We start from the raw sequence: 21,813 nt of genomic DNA, 5'->3' as shown, positions 1-21,813 counted from the left end.
CACCTAGATTTCTAACAGTTTCTGTATAAATGGAATCATGGCGCATACACTCTTTTTGTGTTGAGGTACCCCCTCCCTGCCCAACTTATACTTGTTTCAGCTACTTGTGTGTAGTTGGGAGTTTTTCATATTCTTTCCTGTCTGATATTCCATTGCCTAAATATATCACCTCTACCATTGATGACAGTTTGTGTTATTTCCAATTTGGGAAAATAGTAATTGTAACTAAACGTTCTGGAACATGCCTTTTGTAGAAACATGCATATTTATCCAGGATTAGAATTACTGGGTCAGAAGATATTATGATGTTCAACTTCTATAAATAATGTTAAGCAATTTTCCAAGGTGGTTGCTCTGTAACTGAACCCAAATCTGTCTGACCTATGTGAAGGAAAGCCAAACACTGAGATATCAGGTATGCAGCAAGGAGAGCTTATTGGAGAAGCAGCTGAACAGAAGCTAGGAGGACAAACCTCAAAAGTGCTTCACCAAGGGAGAAAGAACAAATTTTTTGTTTGTTTTTTGTTTGGTTTTGTTTTTTAATAATCATAGGGATTGAGATTTATACATATTGATAAAAAAGTGTGGGGAAACATGAGGAAAGGTGGAGCATGTGCATTGAGCAAACATATATGTAGGATACATTCCATGTTCACTTTGGGAGTGGAGACGTCAGAAGGCTAAATTCAGCCCCTGAGCTCATGATGTTATCTTAACACAAGAAGAAAGGCTATCAGCATCCTCTGAGAGCAGGTGTAAACTAGGTGGGTTTGGGGCTTCTTATTTCAGGTAAGAAATGCAGGGCCTTGCTTGTTCCTAGGCTGGAACCATATCAGTTGACCTTGATTGAGTCCAGGCTTGCTTAGAGACAGCTAGTGGATTTGTTAATGGAGTCTGAAAAGACACAATAGCTGATTAGGGAGAAACAGTTCTCTGAAAAACAAGCTTTAAACTTTCTGCTGGTTTCAACCTCATTAACCCAATGGGGCACGGCTTTATTTTATTGCTTGTGTGTGGTTAGTGGTATTACATTGTGGTTTTCTTTTGCATTTCCCTGATGACTAAAGAAGTTGAACACCTTTTTTTTACATCTTTATTAGCCATTCTTTGTTCTTTTTTATGAAGTGACTATTCAAGTCTTTTCTTCATTTTTCTATTGAGTTGTATGTCTTTAGCTCATTAATACTTAATAGTTTTTTGACGTTAAATTCCAATATACTTAACATACAATGTAATATTAGTTTTGGGTGTACAATATAGTAATTCAACAATTCCTTGCATCACCCAGTACACTCCTTAATCCTTACCACTTATTTAACCCATCCGCATTCCCCAATAACCATCAGATTGTTCTCTACAGTTAAGAGTCTGTTTCTTGGTTTATCTATTTTTTTTCTCATTTGTTTTATTTCTTAAATGCCACATATTAATGAAATCATATAGTATTTATCTTCCTCTGCCTGGAATTATTTTGGTTAGCATTATACTCTAGCTCCATCCATGTTGTTGCAAATGGCAAGATTTCATTCTTTTTATGGCTGAATAATATTCCATTGTGTATATATACCACATCTTCTTTATCCAATCATCTATAAATAGATACTTGGGCTGCTGCCATAATTTGGCTATTGTAAATAATGCTGCTATAAACATAGGGGTGCATTTAAACCTTTGAATTATTTTTCGGGGGGGGGGGAATATCCAGTAGTGTGATTACTAGTTCATAAGAGTAATTCTATTTGTAATTTTTTTTTTTGAGAGAGAGAGAGAGAGAAAGCACACAGGAGCAGGAGAGAGGCAGAGGGGGAGAGAAAGAATCTTAAGCAGGCTCCATGCCCAGCGCTGAGCCTGATGGGGGTATGACCTGAGCTGAGCTACCCAGATGCCCCTATTTTTAATTTTTTGAGGAAATTCCATATTTGTTTCCACAGTGGCTGCACGAGTTTGCATGCCCATATCCTCACAAAACACTTGCTGTTATGTTTAATAGTTTTTAAAAATATGTATTCTGAGGCGGGGGCACCTGGGTGGCTCAGTCAGTTGAGCATCCAACTTTGGCTCAGGTCATGATCTCGCAGTTTGTGAGTTCAAGCTCCACATTGGGCTCGCTGCTGTCGGTGCAGAGACTGCTTCAGATCCTCGATCTCCTTTCTCTATTCCTCCCCCATATATACATACATATATATATATATATATATATATATATATATATATATTACATATAATATGTTATATACATTCTGGATAAGGATATCCTTTGTCAGATGCATTATGGTGTATAGCATCCTACTCTATTGGTTGATTTTTCACTCTCTTAATTGTGATTTTTGACACCCAGCTGGAATTTTAATGTAGTTCAATTTGTCCAGTTTTTAGATTTCATGGTTAGTGCTTTCTGTGTCCTGTTTAAGAAATCGTTGCCTACTGTTAGGTTACAGGGATGTTCTTTTATGTTTTCTTCTGAAAGTCTTATTGTTTTACATTTTATGTTTAGATATGCAGTCCACTGAATTTATTTCTGTGTAAGTTGTGAGGTAGAGATTCAGTTTTTTATTTTATTTTATTTTATTTTATGTTATTTTATTTTATTTTATTATTTTATTTTATTTTATTTATTTTTTGCCTGTATGGATATTCTGTTCATCTAGCACCATTCATTGGGAAAAAATCCTACTTCTCCACTGATTGCATTGTTTCCTTTGTTGTAATGTAAATTAACCCAAGTTCATTTGCTAGATGCACAGCAAAGGCAATCACTGAGACATTGAGTTATGTAGCAAAGAAGGGGTTTATTTGAGAGGCAGCCAGATAAACAGACAGGAGGGCAAGCTTCTCTGGAGCTGACTCTCTGGAGGAGGAGGAGAGTTGGGAAATTTAAAGACAAATGAAAGGTCTGAGTAAAAATTGCAGCTGGCTTAGTAGTCTGCAGTGGTGAGTAGTACCATTAACCTTTTGGTTACTGGTTTCAATAAATCCTGAGTTGCATTTCTAGATAAATTAAGAAATTTTTATACCATCTTGGTGAAGCAAGATTTGGGGTATTTCTTTGATAGTGTAGAGAAGTCACATTTTATTAGTCCCACTTGTGCATAAGCTGGAAATAGGCCCTAGAATTATCTACATATTTTGTACAACTTTCCTTTCCAATTTTCTAGCATATCACTACCTGGGGACTCAAACACCAAAAAAGTTTATTCTGTTATAATTAAGTAGTCTCTTTTCTTGTATCGGTAGCCAATTCCTAGTTACATCTAACTAACTCATCTAAATTATGTATGTGGTATTTCCTTCCCATGAAGGTACACAGATCTTTACTAGAACCATGTGAATTGTGAAACATAGCTTGAATAGCAACTATTTTGGGCTGTAATTTAGCAACTAGCTCTGTTTTTATTAAAAAGTTTTTAATATTTAAGATAAGATTTTAGTTTCTTGATGTTTTGATCAGCTCTCTACGTTATTTCCCAGTATTATTCCCATTCAGAAATTTCTGTTTTATTTTGTACTTCACTCTGTGGATAAGGATATGTACCTTGAGATAGTGTAGCTTTAAAAACAATCCAAAAGAGGGTGTCTGGTTGGCTCAGTCGTTTAAGTGTCTGACTTCAGCTCAGGTCATGATTTCATGGTTCATGGGTTCGAGCCTAGCATCCGGCTCTGTGCTAACAGCTCAGAGCCTGGAGCCTGCTTTGAATTCTGTGTCTCCCTCTCTGTCTGCCACTCCCCCATTTGTGCGCTCTCTCTCTCTCTCTCAAAAATAAATAAACATCAAAAAAAAAACAACAACAACAACAACAATCCAGATCAGTCAGTTGGTTGACTGTTTTAAAGGCATGAACTACCAAAATGTTCTTCTATAGGAACATTGTGTCTTTACTAGACTTCTAGAATATAGGCTTAACAAGTAGGGAAGGTGTGACAAAACAGACCAACTCACACAAAATTAAACTCACACATCAATTATTTCTCTATCATTGTAACCTCTTCTGTTCATCTTTCTCTTCCATGGTCCAGGAAAACAAAATGAAGAAGACTCTTATACCCATACATTTGGGAAGAAGCGGCACTTTATTAATGAGTAATATTTGTTTGTTTGATTGATTCTGTTTAATCCTAAATCCTAGACCTAATGTTAGAGTAAGGCAACAACAAAAAGAATTTTCAGAGTAACTAGTTGTATGCAGAAAGGGGAAATGGCAGTCAGTTACTTTGTTTGTGGTATGAACCAAAGCATTTCTATGCCCGAGTTGTTTAGAGGGCAACATAGTTTATAACAGCTATATTATAAAGGAATAGTATGACATATAACAGATTCTCAATGAATGAACAAATAATTTTTTTATACTTACTAAGGTGATAAGCTCTCATTGTTTCTTCCGCTGTCCATGATCATAAACAACACCAAACATAGATTCAGTCATGTGGGTAAACAAGAATTGTTAGCAAAGAAAAATGTTCTACTTTCTCGTGTTACCACATATTCCAAACCCATCTTTTTCCTGGCCCAGTGATAGGGTATATCTACATAAAATATGAGATTAACAAATTTGAAAAAAAAAAGTTTTTGCAGTTAGCATTGGGTTTGTGGACAATGGGCAGTGGCTGTAAGACAGTTATGAAACTCCCCTTGCGTTGAAACAGGAGCAAAGAGGCTGGATTTAATATAACCCCAGCTTTCTCTGTTTGCAGAGAGGAGTAAAATATTTTGTTAGACTGGCATTAGAATGTGACTGGGTCTTTAGGAATGCCGTGACTATGTGGGGAAGAGCTCTAATCAGAGAGGTGCTTAAGACCAAAGTGGAGGAGACCTCAAGCAGAACAGCCACTGCTGGCAAGGGCAGAACTGACTCACATAGGGAAACCTGGGTGGCTCAGTCTGTTGAGCATCCAACTTCAGCTCAGGTCATGATCTCGTGGTTCATGAGCTGGAGCCCCACACTGGGCTCGCAGAGCCTGCTTTGGATCCTCTGTCGCCTTCTCTCTGCCCCTCCCCTGCTTGTGCTCTCCCAAAAATAAATAAATACTAAGAAAAAAAAAAACAAAACAAAAAACTGACTCACATTAGGCAATGGGCTGTTCTTTGTCTTTATGAATTTGTCTTCACACCTAAAATGGTTTCTCTCATAGCATAAAACTATACAAGCTTATGATTACCAAAAAGACTTAATGCTGAGATTCTCTACAAGGTTTCTGTTTTTGTTTTTTTTAAAGAAGAACAAAGCCTCTTTGGCTTCTTGTGATGAAGGTCATGGATCTGAAATGTTAGTTTAAATGGAATGCAATAGAAACTTTGGGTTAGAAGCTATGCTATGTAATATGCTATGTATGCAACAGCCTAGTCTACCCAAGAGGGTAAAAACATTGGTGAAATTTGGCTGGGCCTTGGGATTGTGACACTGGTTATTATCTTGATGTTAAAAGGAATGACCTCCTTCCTCTGCCAGTATAGATATGTAGTGTCCCAAGTAATGAATCTGAGATAGGTATCACCTTATACTTTTAGAGTCTTTGTAACATGGAAGGTCTACACAAGCAGTAAGATTTAGGTATCACATCTTCCAGTAAGAGAGTGGCTAACAAGTTTATTGATGTCTTGTGTAGAGTTTCCAGTATACAAAATGTTATCTGAATCCCTTTCCAAATGTGGGAGAACAAAGAAAATCTTTCATTACAGCCTGAAGGAATTTGGGCCAATGTGTGAACTACATCTCTGTATGACTCTTGGGTTGTGTTGGGAAAGAAAACAAATTACGACAAAGATCCACTGCTATAAAATATTCCATAGTATGTAGGAAGCAGGATAGCAAGGGGACAGGGTTTGGAATGACAGAAAAAGGAATTATTGCTGTAGCACGTACTACTTAAAGACCTTTGAAATCATGAATATCTTGGGGCACCTGGGTGGCTCAGTTGGCTAAGCAGCTGACTTCAGCTCAGGTCATGATCTCACAAGTTTCTGGGTTCGAGCCCCATGTTGGGCTCTGTGCTGACAGCTCAGAGCCTGGAATCTGCCTCAGATTCTGTGTCTCCTTCTCTCTCTGCCCCTCCTCAGTTCATACTCTGTCTCTCTCTCTCAAAAATAAGCATTTCAGGGGCGCCTGGGTGGCTCAGTCAGTTAAGCGTCCGACTTCAGCCAGGTCACGATCTCGCGGTCTGCGAGTTCGAGCCCCGCGTCGGGCTCTGTGCTGACGGCTCAGAGCCTGGAGCCTGTTTCCGATTCTGTGTCTCCCTCTCTCTCTGCCCCTCCCCCGTTCATGCTCTGTCTCTCTCTGTCCCAAAAATAAATAAACGTTCAAAAAAAGAATTAAAAAAAAATAAGCATTTCAAATATTTTTTAAAAAGAAATTATGAATATCTCTGCTAAGTTTCTTGTATTTCCAAGTGGATACAAATGTGAGGGTTTATTTTCAGACATTTTCTTGAAGTGAACAGATGATTTGGCATTATAATTGATACAGAAAGTGGCATTGTGGGGGATAAGCTTAGGAATCCCCTGGGATTACACCAATGGGTTAACAAGGCATAAAGAATTACAAAGTCATAAAATGCTCACACCCGAGTTTGGGTAAACCAGATTGGCACCCCAAGAATAGGGGGTGCAAATTCACCCCAAAATAGAGAGGGGGTGCAGAGCCCCCAGAATAGAGAGGGAGGGGCAAAGGCCCAAAATAGGAATGGGCACAAAGGTACCCAATACATAGGTGTATGAAATAAACAAGATTAGATATTCAGGGTGGAAGCACCCCCAATTTAGTACTATAGCAGAAAAGCTGCTTTCACAGGAGGTTAGGGATAAAGTAAGTAAATTGGTGAATTGGACTATGGACCACTGCACTGTAGGCAAAGCAGCCCAGAACAGAGATGGTGAACAAAAGAAAAGGTGCCTTCTTAACCCTGAGGTTATTCCCCCTGTTGTCTCATCCCCTAGCTAAGATAAACAGAGATGCTGCCTCATGTCCACTGTGAACAACCTTCCTCCTGACTGCCCAGCACCTGGATTTGTTTTGTATTAACCCAACCAACCCTCTAACTACGAGTACCTTCAAGACCCCCTTTCCCTCATGACCACAAATTAATGTTCACAGATTCATTGTCTTTTTGTGCACATCCATCGCCATGTTTGTAAGCCTTCTTATCCTAATAAAAATGGGGCAAGGAACCTTATTCGGGGCTCTTGTCTTTTCCCAGACATTAGCCATCTCTCCCTTTCAATCCTGTGTCCCACTGTCTTGCTAGACAAGAGAGGACTTTAGATCCAGAGTCTACAACAGGCATAAAAGCAATTATTGTAAGATTATTTTGTGTATGGGAAGACTTCAGAGAGACATAGCATTTGCTTTGATTTTTCCTGAATTTTCAGATTAGGTTCAAAGATCTCTTCTGTGTAGTCATCTTTGACTTCCTTCTCCCTGGAAAAATGAATTATTTTCTTGTTTGTGTACTCCTTTCAATCATATCTGTGTAATATGCATATTATTTACTTTATTCTTAATTCCTATCCTCTGTTTTTTGAGGACATGACCCCATTTTATAAAAAGAGTTGCTTTTGTAGGGATTAGCAAATTGCCTAAACACAGCAGGTCTTGAGTAAGTTCTTATATAATGAATATGTAATTGGAGGTATAAGTATATTGACAGGCTAAGTAAATCTTTTCTTTATGTAGCCCAAATAAATTATATGACTATAGTACATATTTTTGTGTAATCATATCCATTATTGTTGCTTAAAGTGTATAATGAGAAAATACGATGGTACTTATGCTACATCACTTTCTATACTTTGCCTGATTTTCACTAACCAACTACTTTTATGTACCAAATGCTTAAACGTCTAGGCTACTCAGAGATTTGCAGATGATTTTTATTACATAAAAGAAAAGTAAATTGAACATAATTTAGCAATTAGTTTGCGACTCTAAATTTCGCTTTTATGCCTTGGGAAAAATGGGTTGGTCATTGTCTGTTTACTAATACTCATTTTTGACCCTTTACCCACAGAATGCATTTCTCAGGCTTCACTTGTCTGAAGAAGAAGGATGAGAGAAGCCAGGGTATTTCTCTTCTACTGGCTTATCCTTGAGTGGCATCTTCCTGCAATGGCTGCTTTCTTCTGGTTTTAGTTCCCCACTAGACAGCCTCTGCTGGGTTCTGGTGTTCCCACCAGCAACCATGGCCTCTAGTCTGTGATAATAAGACTTTTCCTTTTTGTCTGTCTAGCCCCAGAAGTAGTAGTGTCTTCTTGCAATTGCTAGAAGCCTGTAGGGATGCTTCATCATCCCCTATTGGCTTCTCTTAAGTTCCATCACTCATTACTTATGCATGAAATTTCCTCAATTTCAGTTACCTATTGTAGTTTGCTGGCTGTTCCCTGACTTAGAGAAATTACAGTAATTGACTATATTTTTAATGTAAATTTAAACTTCATATGATTTTCCCAGAAAACATGAGTACTCCAGCCTCTGATGAATGATAATAAGGCAAAACATTCAAAGACAGTCATGGATTCACTGTTTTCAGTTTTGAGAATGGATGGCCTCTTTAAATTTACAGAATCCCTGCTGGCAAAGGCACCAGAAACCTGTTCCATCAGTTCCATATCGTTTCCACGTAAGTGACTCAGTGGTTACTAGGTGTCACTGAGATTTCAGGCACTGCAAGGTCTTTGAAGATTTCAGAAGTCCCTTAAATTAGTGTTGTGTCCGCAGCAGTTTGGATGCAAGCTCATAAATGTTATTGCATGGAAATAGATGTAGGAGTGAAGACTGAGAAGACAGAAGGAGTGGTGACCAGGGACGAGCTGATGCATCTACAGAGAAGAGATAGTTTTTAAGAAATCATGCTGGGTTGGGGCATTGGGGTGGCTCAGTCAGTTAAGCATCAGACTTCTGCTCAGGTCACAATCTCACCATTCCCCAGTTAGAGCCCATGTCAGGCTCTGTGCTGACAGCTCAGAGCCTGGAGCCTGCTTCAGATTCTGTGTCTGCCTCTCTTTCTGCCTCTCTGTCGCTCCTACTCTCTCTCTCTCTCTCTCTCTCTCTCTCTCTCTCAAAAATAAACATTAAAAAAAAAAAGAAATTGTGCTGGACATTGTGAGAAGAAATTTCACTTCTATTCTTGGTTCAATCATTTATTTAGCTGTGATGTTGGGCAGGCCACTTCATTTTTCTAAGCTTTCCCCTCTACAGGATGGAAATCTATCTATCAACCCTTCTACTTTGTTCTGAGAATGAAATGGGATAATGTACATGAGAGCTTCATACAAAGGATCATTATTATTATCAAATGCATTTTTTCTATGGAAGAAGTTAACTTGAAACCCTGAAGGTGTTGACTGATAGGTATATTTGATGAGAAGAAAAATTGAGGGCAAAGGCAATACAGCAGGTGCAGAATGGCAGAAATTATGAATAGGTTCCAAAATGATTAGATTAAGAAGAGTTATCCTGGAATGACAAAAAGGCAAAATAATAATAATAATAATAATAGTCTCCAGCTTTTGAAAGGACACAAGAGGAGAAAAAGAATTTATTTCACATTTTTCCATTTAAATCTTGTAAGTTGTTCTATTGTTGCAGAACCAGCCTTCTTAAAACCTCACTGACATATTTTATTCCATGATCCCTTCGGAGAATTGGATGCAACCAAATGCTCCCATCTATATTGTGAAGTAGGAAGTAGAGTGATTAAGTATGAGAAATAAAACCACTTGAGAAATTAGTCATAGATTTTAGAGAGAATTTAGGATGCCAAACTCCTACATAAATTGCTTTTGGTTTCCTGCTGTACAATTGGTTGCCAACATTGGCAAATGTTGTTCCTTTGTAATCTCCATGCTGCAAGGTCCTGTCACTTTGAAAATAGCTGACTTAATTATTATTATTCTGTGCGTGTATGCCAAAATCCAGCTGTTCAAAAGTGAATTCTGTTTTGTTTTATTTTTAGGAGAGAGAGTGTGCACCAGCTGGGGAGAGGGGCAGAGAAAGAGAGAGAGAGAATCTCAAGCGGAGTCCGCACTCAGCGTGGAGCTCCACAAGGGGCTCCATCCCACGACCGTGGGATCATGGCCTCAACTGAGATCAAGAGTCAAATGCTGAACCAACTGAGCAACCCAGGTGCCCTAAAAAGCTAATTCTTTCTCAAACTCAGGGAGCTAATAAACCTTCTCAATGATTGTCTATGGGGAAAACTCAGTTTTATTTTTCTGGTGTTTCTTTCAAAGGAAGTTTTGTTTAACGACCATGCCAAATATAGTTTTATTGTTCAGTTGAACCACATGATAACATGATATCTTGAATCTTTTTTAGTTCTAAAATTCTGTGACTGTTAGTCTAGCACAGATTAATTTTATTGTTGGAGTGGGCTAGTGGGAGTCAAAGAAGACAGGGATGATGTGGTATCGTAATACTTAAATATTAAAGTTGGAATTCAGTGAATGAAAATCATTTCCTCAAAGCTGACAGCAAATGATTATTAAACGTTTTTATGCTAAAAGGGAAAATTTGATGGATTCTATTTTCCTAATTGTTCATGATAATTCTTTGTAGTAAATAATTTGCCCTTTTTTAAAGCCACAGCAATAACATATAGGTATAGCACCACCCTGTTTTTACCCATTCCTGTAGTCCTAGGCTAGAATTAATTTGCAAAGTAGAATATGTTAAAAGCATCCAGCAATTTAGAGATACACGGTGATCCTTGCTAGATGATTATGAGAATTAAGCTTTGTGAAATCTGATTTAGCATCACTTTGTTGTAAGTGATGAGAATGCAAGAAACATTCAGTGTGTCTATACTAAGTCTTATTACAAGGTGTTCCTGCCATAGATCAAGGTCAGATAATGTACTCAGCCATAGTGGTCATCAGATTCAAAGCTACCTTGGGGGAAGTAGAATTAGATTTGGGAACTTGTGTAAAAACAGAACTGTCTTGCCTTTCAAGATTTCATCTGCAAGTATCTCAAGTTCAGGTTTCATGGAGTTTCTCAAGGCCCTTACTAAGATAATTCCTCTGATTCACCATTCAAGATGTAAGCAAAGATGTAAGCAAAGATGTAAGCAAAACAGCTCAATATTATGACCATAGGTTGTGTGTTTCAACTGAAAAAATAATTCATCCACAATCATGTTGCCAGTTAAACACTGGTTTATGATTCACTTTCTAATTAATCCAAAAAATGTGAACCACATTGAAAAATGTTTCTCTCCCTGTTTCCGGCCTCTGTGTCTTTCTCTTTCTCTCTCCCTGTTATTAGTGCTTGGGTTTTCTCTTGGCTTCACTTTCCCAACAACAGCACAGATTGAACATGCAAAGCATACAACACAGAAGAAGAAAGATGACACCTGGGTCACTAGTCTCCTGGCTCACTTTGCTAATCTGCCTCAACTGCCATCAATAATTAGGGTGAAGAGATGACTACTACTGTGGCTGCGACCGCTGTTGCTGTATTTAAATGCACTTGGAAAGCCATACGTAATTTTTTTCCACTTGATGAACTTATTACTCGATTTCTAATCTAGGAAGACAAGAAATTACCTTTCTAGAGTTTGGGGACTTTTTTTTTTTACAGGATTATATACTCTTAATGGTAAATCTTCCATATAGAAGACTGTTTATAACATATATGCAGAATTTAAAAAATAATAAAATAAACCTCTTCGTACTCACCACTGAGCCTAAGAAGTAGGCTAACAACAATACCTTTGAAGCCACTTTTATAACCCTCTCAAATATCTTTCTCCATCAGAGGTAATCTCAATTTTGATTTTGAATATTAATTATTTCTCATTGATATGTCTTTACATGATGCATCATTTAATTTTTCCTGTTTTAATAATTATATAAATAGAGTCATAGTGTGCATACTTCTGTGATTTGCATGTTTTTGCTCAATAGATTTTTGATATCCATTAATATTGGTATAGTTTATTTAATTTTATCGTGGTTTAGCACATTTTATGACTATAATGAAATAATTTATTAATTCATTTGCTGCTCATAGACATGTGGGTTATTCTAGGCTTTGTTTTTGTTGTTGTTTGTTTTGCCATTACAAATTGTGTTATTTTTCTATTGCTGCGTAAGAAATTACCACAAACTTCGAGGCTTAAAACATCATAGAATTGTTATTTTATAGTTTTGTGGGCCAGGAGTCTGGGCACAGCATGGCTCAGCTGGTTTTCTTTGCTTAAGATCTCAGAAGGCCAAAGTAAAAATGTTGCTCAGAATATCTTCTGAGGCTCAGGGTCCTTTTCCAAGCCGATTCAAATTGTTGGTAGTTTAGTTTTTTGTAGTATTAGACTGAGGTCTCTACTTTCTTGCTATCTGCCATCTGCAAACTTTCTCAGTTTCAGGTTTCACCCACCTTTCCCTGGCATATGAACCATCTGCCTGCAACATGGCAGTTTGCTTATTCAGAGCCAGAAAAACAAATATGTTTAGCTTTGAATGTCTTCTTCTTTTCATGGTTCCCTGATTAAGTCAGGACCACCAAGAGTGGTATTTCATTTGATTAACTCAGAGTCAACTAATCACAGATCTTAATTACTTCCAAAATATGCTTTCTACCACTTAATCTAAAATAATCATGGAGATGATATATCATCAGGTTCACAAGTCCTGCTCACACTCAAGGTGAGGGCATTATACAGGGGATATATACCAGAAGGTGGAAATCTTAGGGGCCATTGTAGAATTTTGCTTACCCTATGAAGGATTCTATAAATAAATACTTAAAAAAATTTTTTTTAAATGTTTTTATTTATTTTTGAGACAGAGAGAGACAGAGTGTGAACAGGGGAGGGGCAGAGAGAGAGGGAGACACAGAATCCAAAGCAGGTTCCAGGCTCTGAGCTGTCAGCACAGAGCCTGACGCGGGGCTCGAACTCACGGACTGTGAGATCATGACCTGAGCTGAAGTTGGACGCTTAACTGACTGAGCCACCCAGGTGCCCCTAAATAAATATTTTTGAATATGACTCTTATTTATTTTTTTGTAATTTCAGGAATTATTTTAATGTTTTCCAACTCTACTAAGTTTGTCTGAACTGTTTCAAAATGGTTTTGCCATAGATTGCCACCATTAAGATAAGAGAATTCCTCTTGTATACATGATCACCAATAATTAGAATTTGTATTTAAGTTACTTTTTATAATTTCTTCATCGAAGTTTTATTCATCATTTATTAGACTTATTCCTAGATATCTTACTTCTTATTGATATTGTAATTTTTGAATTTACTAAATATTCCTAAAAACTTTTGTGTATTAATCATATATACAGTGAACTCAATAAATTATCTTATTACTTTTAGTAATTGTAGGTTGTTGTTGTTGTTGTTTTGTTTTGTTTTCTATACGGAAAAATGTATCGTTTAATTAATATTGGCAACTTTTCCCCCTTTTCTACATTTATATTTGATATTGTCTTTTTATGTCTTATTGAGCTGGTTATGTCCTCCAGGTAAGTACTATGTTGAATAGAAGTAGTAATGAGCATTATCTTTATCTACTTTCTGATTTTAGGGGTAAAACTCTTTTTTAAAGCTTTATTTATTTGGAGAGAGAGCGGGAGAGGGGTAGAGAGAAAGGGAGAGAGAGAGAATCTCAGTGCAAAGCCTGATGCAGGGCTCAAACTCACAAACCATGAGACCATGACCGGAGCCAAAATCAAGAGTCAGACATTAACAGGCTGGGCCACTCAGGCACCCCTAGAGGTAAAGCTTCTAATGTTTAGCTATTGAATATGGAGTTTACTATGTTTTGGGCTGATATCCTTTATCAGGTTCTTGTTCCTATCTTCACAAACTGATGTAAAATTTCAAAGGAATTCTAATAAAACCTCAGTAAGGACTTTGGGGAACTTCACAAGGTGATTTTTTTTAAGTATATGAAAAAAATGTATACGTAAAAGCAAAGGGCTCAGAATAACCAAGACACCACTGAAGAAAAAGAAAAATATGTGGGGATATGACCCAGCAGATATCAACACGTACTATCAGTGGTAAAGAGGGTCATTTCACAATGACAGAAGATTCAACAGGACAGAACAGTTGGAAAGATTTTTGACTTAATAAGAGAGCTTCAAAATACATGAAATAAAAACTGATAGAACTAAAATAGACAAATCTTCAATTACAGCCAGAAATGCCAATATCTTGCTTTCAATAACTGATAGAACATGTATATAGAAAATCAGTAAATATACAGAACACTTAATACTATCAACTGACTTTGCCTATTTGAAATTTATAGAACAGTTTACCCTCAAACAGCAGAATCTATAGTGTGCATGAAAGTTACCAATATGGAACATATTCTGGGCCATAAAACAAGTCAATAATTTTAAAAGGGTTTAAATCATACAGTGTATGTGCTCTGATAATAATGGAATTAAATTAGAAGTCAATAACAGAAGATAGAAAATACCTAAACATTTAGAAACTACACAATGTATTTCTAGGGGTCAAAGAAGAAATCACAAAGGCAATTAGACAGTATTTTGGTAAATATGGTAAAATTAAAAAAAAAGATGTCAATAATATTTGTAATGTTATCATTGTTAAATTGAGTGGCTGATTCATAGGTGTTTTCTTTGTTATTGCGCTTTATAGCTTTAATACACATTACATATCTACTTAAGTTTATATTGAAAATATACAATTAAAAAATGGAAATCTGTCGAAAATAAACACATGGAAAATACTCTCTTAAGAAAGACCATGTAGGCATAATTCAAAGTCGATTTGGACTAGATATACTCATATGATAGATTTCATGCTTTAAATAAAAGAGGGCATAAATCTTAGACTACAATACATGAAATCACTTGGGTAATTGTTGCTGTTTTTACTTCTAGAAAAATTTGACCTTGAATAACACTTAAGAGCATACTACATCCCAAGCTTTTTGCAAGTTCAGGTTCTCTGTAGTCTTTGTCAAAGAATAAAAAATGAACATATGTGCTCCATGCAGTTGCTTGTGTCATTAGGCATAAAAAAAAAATCCACAGCATCTGCAATTTCTTGTTTTAATTAGATCGTGAGGCAATGACTACAGCTGAGCCATTTATTGCTTCTGTAAAAGAGAGCCAGTAGAAGGAAGATGTTTGTCCTAACGTCACTTTTGGAAGATGAGTATGATGGCAACAACATAGATGGGTCAACTCAGAGTGAGCAACTTAGACTGACCTCTGATGTAATGGAAATGACTGAAAAGAGGCAGCATGTTCATCACCTAGTAGCAAGGGACACAGGAGAGGCGACAGAAACATACTTGTGGCATCAAATCAGAAAAGACCCAGATTTTACTAGAGTCACCAACCAAAGGATAAAATCAGTAGCATCAGCTTCTGTTTCAGTTTTTATCGTAATAAAATGAATAAACGCTTTCATTCTTAAGTCATATTTTAATTTAATATGAGATTTTTTTTGGAATTTACTGTGTGTGTGTGTGTGTGTGTGTGTACCATGACAAAATGTTGGTTGCTGAAAATCATTATGTATATGTTCCTAGTTTTTGAAGATTAAAGTGTAAATAATCCTTCCTTCCTTCCAAATATTGACAAGCTTGTTTTTTAGATTCTAAACTTGCTTCTTAAAAAAGATCATATCATAAAGATTGCACAGAATATTTTTACTTATTGGCTATAAAATATATCTTTAAAAATTCTTAATATTGACCAGGAGCACTTGGGTGGCTCAGTGGGTTAAGCATTCAACTTCGGCTCAGGTCATGATCTCGTGGTTCATGGTTTTGAGCCCCGCGTTGGGCTCTGTGCTGACAGCTCAGAGCCTGGAGCCTGCTTCAGATTCTGTGTCTCCCTCTCTTTCTGCCCCTTCCCTGCTCATGCTTTCTCTCTCTCTCTCTCTTTCTCTCTCTCCCTCTCTCTTTCTCTCTCTCTCAAAAATAAATAAACATTAAAAAATCTTTAAAAAACCCCTCAATATTGACTGTAGCTCAGAAAAATGACATTTTCATAATATTAAAATGGGACCAGAAAAGCATGTCAGATTTATAAAACTATTTGTTCCTACAAAACTAAGAGTAGACAGCTTAGAAGAGGGTTGGCTAGAAGCACTTCATTATTTTGAATGCCCGATTAATGTTCATGGTTTTTCGTTGCTCTCTTTTATGTGGGGGTTGGTCTGGAACGCAGTATATTATGCAATGGTTTTGTCATGTATCAGTGATGATATTAACAGTCTAATGCTAAACAGGTTCTGAGGAAATGAAGAGGGAAAAAAATGACTTACTATATTTACCCTGAAACAAGATTCAATCTGCCAGCGTATTTAATGCTATATTTTTCATTATCTCACAAGCATATGTTGAAACCGCTACAGATGATGAAGTTAGCTGCTGGGCAGAGTTATCATCAGTGCTTTCCATCTTTATTTTAATAAGAAGAACGAGCAAATTGTTTGTGACCTTTGTCAAGGGCTTCCTGGAAGACAAGAAACCTAACCACAAAATCACTAGCCTGGAGCCCTACTGAATATTCAAAACCACCTTTCCTAGAATAAAATGTCTTCTATCAAAGCTATTGATTCTGCTAGAGCCTTGTCTTGAACAACAGGTCCAGAAGCTAAAGGTAAAATATGTTTCCTTTAAAAATATTATTTATGTGATATTTGTTAGTGGTCATGTTGGGTCTGTAGGGAAAACACATTTCCTTAAGGTCAAAGCATCCTTTAAAATAATAATGCCTGCTACTGCTCAGGATATTGGAATCTTAGTTAACCTTGACACCTTTGTAAAACCAAGCCTTCAGGGTTAGGTGAAATCACAATATCTAAATAGCAATATAGTAGCATCTATTGAGTGTTTACTACTGTTACTGTGCTAAGCTCTTTACTTGGTTATCTCGTATAATCCTGACTCTCCCAGATAAATCCTGTGATTATCTCTGCTTTGTAAATGCGTAAACTGGACAGAGAAAGACCAAGTCACTTGCCTAAGGTTACCCAATCAGTGTTGGAGTTCAAATGATGAGTCTTGAACCCAGGGCATCTGATTCTGGGTGCCTAGTTACTGATCTATATTGAAGTGATCTGGACTTCTCAAATTGCTACCTTTTGGAATGATTCCAGTTATTACATAAATGATGTATCTGTTATTTCTGTCAATTAAGAGGATCAGAGAATGTGAGAAGTGTTTGGCTTCTGTGGCACACACTGAATTATCCTACTAAATTATAAGAACAATGGATAGCCTGTGTTTTCCTGTAGGAAAATTGCATTTCCAACCTAGAGTTGTCATAAACTATCTCTAGTTCAAAAACATTTTAAGCACATATTTGGTCCTATCTGGAGAGCAATATATTTTAGACGACATTCACTTTATTGCTATGAGCTAAATGTGTACCCACAAAATTCATGTGTTAAAACTCTAATGTGATGGTATTTGGAGGTGAGCTCTTTGGGCGATAATTAAGTTTAGATGAGGCCTTGAGGGTAGATTCCTCATAATGGGATTAGTGTCCTTATAAGAAGAGACCAAAGGGTCCTGTCTTTCTTCTCTCTCTTTCTTCCATGTGAGGACACAGAAGGAAGCTGCCTGGACACTACAAAAATGATTCTCACCAGGCGCTGAATTTGCCAGCATCTTAATCTTGGACTTCTCAGCCTCTAGAACTGTGCGAAATAAATACTTCTTGTTTGAACCACCCATTTTATGGTACTCTGTTATAGCATCCCAAACTGAATAAGGCACATGTCACTAAGAAAACCTAAGCTAATATAAGCAGGAATTTATGAGCTAAAGTTTCTCATTCCTGAGTGGAAAATGGCCAACACTCCTTGACTTGGAACCTGAGGTATAAAACACTTCAATCTATAATGAAAAGAAAATAAATACTACCACTATCCTGTGCCTGTCAGTTCTGGGAAGATTACGGAAGATAGTACAACATGTGAACTTTTGGTCTTTTGTGTTCATTTCCTAAATTTTATTTTCCTAAAGTTTTCTCTTAACAATAATATATTTTTCTAAAACTCTCCTGTAGTTGTCAATGTATGTGAAAAGAGAATTGGTTTGAGAAAAATCCGTCCCCTATTTGAAAGCCCTCCTTTATTCACATGCAATTTTAAAATTTTGACTAGAAACAAATATTTAACAGTGATGGTGCATTGAAATTGCCTTTTCTTAGACAAATGTTACATAAAGTGTGGTCAGGCAGCTGGTGACAGTATCTAAATAGTCTAGTCCATCATGCACTAGGGAGCTTGCCCCAGAATGGAAATCAACACATTGCTCTCTTTATTGAGAATGTGTTGTAATGAAAAAAAAAAAAAAAAGTAGCTGGATCAAACTGTACTTCTGATAAAGTTGATTTATCTTCTCAGACTGGCACTTGGAGTAGGACGGCCATGGACCACTTTCAAGCTTGAATTCGCAATTGAAAACTGTTTTCCTTACTGGGCTGTCTCTGCTAAAATCATTTATCTATTGCCATTTATTAAGGTCACCAAATCCATATATTTCTCAAATTCTTGGTAAGAACATGAAGCATATCTTATCAGTAGTTCTCAGTATCTTTATTTTTTTCATTAAGTAGTTGCTAATAGTTCTAATAATTCTCAATAAGTGAAAACACTATCAATTGTTGAAGTTTTAGGATGAGAAACTCTGGACCAGAAGTCTTAAGACAAGACTTGGTTTCTTCTTACACTGAATAGACATATATTGTTCACTCAATTTTCATCATAAATTTATTTCTTGAAAAAAAAAGAAAATCACTTTTTATTAAAAAAATAAATCATAATAATTTTCTTTTAAAAATATTCACATAAACCCTTTTTTAAATTCAATAAACACTTCCATATCACCATTTCATAGAAATGCCATGCTCTTATTATTAAATAGAGATATTTCAAAAGCTATATTATGAACCAATGTCTTGAGTTTGCCCAAATTAAATGACTAAAGCCCCTGACACTGAATTTCAATCATATAATTTTATGTACACGCATCTGTTCGTTGAAAAATTGAATATACACTGTCAAAAATTTTTAAACTGAAAGCTGTTTTGTAACATATTTTAAATGGAAAAATGGAATACAGTGTTATTCTCTTAGCTTGTTTCATTCTTGTTTGTTTTTTTTTTAGCTTCAGCAAAGAATTCCTGTCACAACATTAAAGAAATATGGACAGTCTTCAGTGATGAAATTGATAATGAACAAAAATGAAAATAAAACCATGGTTAATCATAAAAGACATAGTGAGAGGAACAAATTAGGGTTTGGGAGTGAGGAAAATCTATTAAGTAGTCACTTATGTAAAAGTTACGTAGTTGGAACAATGTTGTGGAGTCCAACTTGACAGTCTTTTAAGCAGTGACATACAAATGACTACCCTTCCCTGCCCCCTCCCCATACAGGTCTTCTCTACAGGATTAGCCCAATAAGGCTTTGCCTAATTCGAACATGACGCCTCCTTTCAGCTCTCTTAAATTTCTCACATCGATTTTTACTTCTTACATCATTTTTGGGGTTTGGTCTGGATTAGTGTTTTAGGGGCCACACACAAATCTTTTTCAGTGACTTCATTCCTAGAAACACATTCATGGAAAAACAGGAAAAATAGCTGTCTGGGTGTGAACTGACTTGAACTTGAACAGATGTGAGAGAAAGTCTCACTGCTGTTTTATCAGTTAATGCTGATTGACTTAATCCTATCGTGGCTGCTACAAGAATTTTGCAAAGGAAAACACATATCTTGATAATAATAACATTGATATCCTTTAGACTTGCATAAAGAAATGTTAAAAGAATAAATATTACCTAAAAGTAGTCTCTTACTCATATGTCTTCTTAGGTTATCATAGACTTGGTTGACTCTGTCTTTTGCTGTTGGGGTGATAGTCTGTTTACATTAAAGTGGAAACCATTAGTAAAGGAGTGAATATCATATAAAAGAAAAGGATTGGAATTTAGAGTCAGGAAGGCTAATTCTAGAGTACCCATTGGGAGAGCCCAGGTAAGCCTCTCTCTGAGATGTCTGCAAAACAGGGCTTTTTTTTTTTTTTTTTTTTCAGTTTATTTATTTATTTATTTAGAGAGAGCTAGTGCAAGCATGGGAAGGGCAGAGAGAGGATAGAGAAACCCAAGCAGGGCTTGAACCCATGAACTGTGAGATCATGACCTGAGCTGAAACCAAGAGCTGGACACTTAACTGACTGAGCCACCCAACCACCCAAGGGCTCTTAATTCTTACTTCAGAAGATACTTTTTTTTTTTTTTAATGTTTATTTTTGACAGAGAGAGAGGGAGAGAGAGAGAGAGAGAGAGAGACAAAGCATGAGTGGGGAAGGGGCAGAGAGAGAGGGAGACCTAGAATCTGAAGCGGGTTCCAGGATCTGAGCTGTCAGCACAGAGCCCAATGCAGGGCTCGAACTCACGGACAGTGAGATCATGACCTGAGCCAAAGTCGGACACTCAACCGACTGAGCCACCCAGGCACCCCAGAAGATACATTTTAATATTAGAAGAAAAAAAAATATGTTAAAGACAGCATAGTTAGTAGGTGATCAATTAATGCATATGTTTTCATCTAGGTGCAAATATATTCATTCTTGTTTTATAAATGTAATTCTGACTTTCTAAAACAAATTGAATCCATTGCTAGATCCTAATATGAGAGTCACACACTCATTCATTCATTCATTTTACGTATTCAGTGTATATGTGTGTGCACATAGAAAATTGTACTTGTACACACCCACACTCATATTTGCCACTAAATTCAGATGGTGGACCCTCTGAAGTCCATTTAGATTTTTTCTCCATGTTCATGAATCTGAGGATGAGAAATTTTGATTCAGAGTCTCTATCTCATGACATTTATTTGGATGATTAAATTGATATAACAGCCACTAATAATGTTATCGGCCAAATGGTCTGCATTCCTTTGTCTTCTTTGAATATGCCATTGTTGGCTAAAGAATCAGGGAAGAAACTTCTAAAATTTGTAAAATCGAATTGTAAAAGCTGATTGGCTACCTTCCAAGGGAGCAAAACCAGATTGTCCTTGGAAATTGAAACTAAAACTCTGCAATTATGATCATAGACCTTAGTGCTACCATTTATTAATACTATTTTGATATCCGGGACTTGAAAAATACTCTGTATGAACAATTGGTGAGTCTAGCAAAATAGTTTTGACATTTTGCTAACATTAGTACTTCAACACTGAACCATCTGCTGGAGAGTTCCGAGTCTGAATGAAAGGTGTAAACCTGGATTAGCATCGATATGGTTTTCTATCAAGTTTGGCTTATTCTCATCTCGCTGGATGTTTTCCAGGTCCCTCTGGAAGCCAAGATTGCCATTGTAGAGTGTAATGCCATATGTTAAGATTCATATGACATATTACCTAAAAGTCATGAATTATTATACCGTGTCTCTTTATGGAGCTGTGATTAGAAATGTTTATGTAAATGCACCTCCAAAGAAAAATGGTACCCACTGTTAGGCAACACTATGCATGGTAGCACTAAAGAGATTCCCTGACTTACACGTATCTTGAAAACAGTCCAATCCTGAACTACTGGAAAATAAATGTCTTTTTCCAAATGTACTGACTTGAGAGGGAGGAGGGAAGATCAGAAGAGTCATTAGGAATAAGACAGGAACTTCCTCTCTAAAACAATAAAATCACCAAAAAAAAAAAAAAAATGACTTCAAAAGCTAACCAAAATGCTGTATGTCTAAGGGCAAGTTAAAAGTGGCATAAGAACATATTATATTACTAAAGAAAATATAAATATGAATTTTTGTTCTGTTGAATATTTAAAAATATAATATGCACACACATGT

The sequence above is a fragment of the Prionailurus viverrinus genome, chromosome B1 (assembly GCF_022837055.1).
Source record: "Prionailurus viverrinus isolate Anna chromosome B1, UM_Priviv_1.0, whole genome shotgun sequence".
In the NCBI taxonomy this organism is placed as follows: Eukaryota; Metazoa; Chordata; class Mammalia; order Carnivora; family Felidae; genus Prionailurus; species Prionailurus viverrinus.
The sequence above is the reverse complement of the archived record's forward strand: the minus strand, read 5'-3'. Positions refer to the sequence as shown.